General features: G+C 31.7%; 1 long non-coding RNA gene across 1 annotated transcript in view; it reads left to right on the top strand.

Moving 5' to 3' along the window:
* Positions 1-2,666, top strand: part of LOC111089655 — a 10,288-nt gene extending 7,622 nt beyond the window's left edge. Inside the window, exons 2-3 of the long non-coding RNA XR_002613873.1 lie at positions 2,259-2,340; positions 2,533-2,666. This is a non-coding gene — a long non-coding RNA (uncharacterized LOC111089655). The remainder of the gene's footprint in view (positions 1-2,258; positions 2,341-2,532) is intronic.
* The last annotated feature ends 724 nt before the right edge of the window (positions 2,667-3,390 follow it).

Here is a 3,390-nt window from a genome sequence, read left to right on the forward strand (position 1 = left end):
TATAGTGACCTCTGAGACCTGGTCATGTGTTATGATGTATGAAGTAAAAATGTTTGTTCGTACCATCTGTACTATAAATACAATGGCCTAACAGATCTAATCATCTGTTATGGTATTTAAGTTCTAAATATTCGTTTAACCAGTCTGTACTTTGCAATTGCCTCACAAATCTGACCATCTGTAACGTTACTTGAAATACAAGCGTTCGTTCATCCAATCTGTAGTGTATATAGAGTGACTTCACAGATCTGATCATCGGTTATTTTATCTGAAATACGAATGTTTATTCATTCAGTCTTTACTGCATATACAGTGGAGTAACAAGTTTGATCAAATGTCATGTTTTCTGCAAAGTTCGTTCATCCAGGCTGTACAACATGTACAGTGATCTCAAACATCTGGTCATCTGTTATGGTATCTGAAATAAAAATGCTTATTCACAAAGTCTATACTATATAAACGATGGCCTCACAGATTTGATCATGTTTTGTGAATTACAACTGTTTGTTCTGAACTACATACACGGTGGCCTTACGATTTTCATCATCTATTATTTTATCTGAAATAAAAAAAATTATTTTATCCATACTAGGACTAACGCAAAATCAACTTACTTGTACAAAGTAACTCAATAAGCACGATAGCTAACAAAGATAAAAATGCTTCACAAAAACAAAAATTGACTGATTCAATTCTCTGTCATGAAATATCTCTACACACTATCTTCTTGGCCATCTTTCAACTGACTCTACTCTTTATCGATGCTTCACTGCCCTGTATAATCTATTCAACATATTTTAAAACTTTACGTCACATTCTAAGCATTTCCAGGTGTTCTAGGCCTATCTTAACGCCTATCATCAACTAAAATACAGATTACGACATTAAGTATAGAGCTTACAACAATATATACATAAACACGTATCCCAAGAAAGCATCTGACAATTACAGCACTTACTCTCTCTCTCTCTCTCTATATATATATATATACACACATACATATACAATGTATACATACCTACACTATGGAAATATCGATAGTAGTGATTATCGAAAACAAAAAGATCTACCTACCAAACTTTCAGAGGAATTGAGTCGCCAACAGCAAAAACATTTTTATGTCTCGTCTAGTATGTCTTAATCCTTCATAGTACTCAATACATCTCTAGTACAGAGACACTACACGTCTTAACCATTCACACAGGCTCAGTACGTCACTAGTGTACAAATATTTAAGTACTAACCCTTCAAATGGACTCAGTAGAACACAAACACTTATCCTTTAACCCTGTGGTATTCTCAGATTTACTGATTTCACAAAAGTAATCGGGTAGGAACTGCAAGATAACGGGAGGTTCACCAAATAATTTAATGCAAACAATTGGACGTACGTTTGCACACATGAAAACAAACTTTATTCAAACCATTCATTAATTAAGATAAAAGGCGAGTGCAAATGTAGCACTCTTTATTCGAGATAGAAACGTGATGCTATATGCTATTAGAGGTTTTCTAAGGTTTTTGACAAGTTAGAATGATAACATTTATCTAAGAATTAAACATCGTGTTTAAAATTAAGATTAAAAGCTCAAACTTTCTTGTAGACTAAGAAACCATTGCATTATATGCTAACAACAATAACATTATTCTCTACTCTCGTAACTAACTATCAGTATCACTTCAAAGTAAGGAATGTTATATCCCTGGAAAATCCTCTGAACTTTCAGTAGAAAAAGTCACTGTTGCTTTCTATACTCAGAAGAGAAAGCATGTGATGCCCTAGTTAACTGACCCAGTTTTATGAGTAATTAGGGTGAAAGGAACGTATTGTTCCCTCATCTAACTTCTTATGTTAAAAAAATGTGCAACAATTTTGAACAACTTATATATCAACTAAGAGGGTAGAATGTGCAGGATATGCCTACACATGGACTCAGCGCGTCACTAATACACAGACACTTACGTCTTAATCCTTCACATGGATCATTATGTCACTAGTACACAAACATTTATGTCTTAACTTTTTACATGGATCACTATGTCACTAATGCACAGACACTTACGACTTAACGCTTCACATGGAGACAGCACGTTATTAGTACACAGACAATTACGTCTTACACTTTCACACAGATCATTATGTCACTAGTACTTAGACATTTACGTCTTAATCTTTCTCATAAACACTAATGAAATATTGTAATGGTTTATAAGAAAAATGTAAGTATTGTATAAATAAATTGATGTATTTCTAACAGGTACAATTTCGTTTACATGACCACGTTCATTTTGGGAATCACGTCTCTCCTTCCCTGGAATTGTTTTATTATTGCTACTGATGTGAGTATAAAGTTTCCACTGATAATCACTCAGAACTTTGTAAGATGCTGTATGTACCAGGAAGTTTTGTCATATTATGCAACTTTTCAGTATATTTATTCGTAATTAAAGCCTTTTGCCTTAAGATTTATATTATAACAGTTTTTTTTACGCTCTTCATAATATTCTCATTACTTTTCCATTTAACTGAAGTACTGGATGTACAAATTACGAGATGTCTACCATCCAGACCAGAAAACAAGCCTTCAAGCTGCTTTCTCAAGCTACCTGGCGATTTCAGCGAAAGTTCCTTTCGTTGTGTTTCTACTCGTTCACGCTATCATCAGTCATAGGTGCGATCTTTAGTAGCTTAAATTATCATTATTAATATTAAATTATTTTGTATTGTAAATTATATTTTTAGTATCATTCCATATATTAAGAAACGGATAATTTGCGTATATTATACTAAAATATTTGAAAATGTTAAAATAATTAAAATATCTTTTTAACACATAAATATGAAGTTAGTGCTTAAAATTTATTTCCTTGAAATATTACAATTCAATACAAATAATGAACTAACAAATATTTAATTTTCATCCCTAAATTATCGTGCATTAATTATTTGCTGTAAAATGTACTTCATAGATAAATGTGAATTTTAAATTTTAAAACGTGAGATGTTTAAAATGTTTCGATTTAATTGTCTTTTTTTGTGTAACTTACTATTTCAAATAAATAGGTTATATAGAATCACATACACACACTTCTGTCCTACCCTGTATAAACCGTCTTTTGTCATATATATGGTGTATATATCACATATAAAGTTATTTTCTATCATTTATAGGGTATATAACATTATATATTAGATTTATTCAGTCGACTTTGGTGTATAACATTATATATAAGCTGTGTTCTGTCATCTGTAGGGTGTATAACATTGTATATAAGGTGCGTTAAGTCGTATATATGGTGTCCACTGTTATATATAAGCCATGTTCTGTCATCTTAGATAGAGTATATAGCAAAATATAAAAACCGTGTTCTATCATCTATAGAGTGTAT

The sequence above is a fragment of the Limulus polyphemus genome, unplaced genomic scaffold, assembly GCF_000517525.1.
Source record: "Limulus polyphemus unplaced genomic scaffold, Limulus_polyphemus-2.1.2 Scaffold6925, whole genome shotgun sequence".
Taxonomy (NCBI): Eukaryota; Metazoa; Arthropoda; class Merostomata; order Xiphosura; family Limulidae; genus Limulus; species Limulus polyphemus.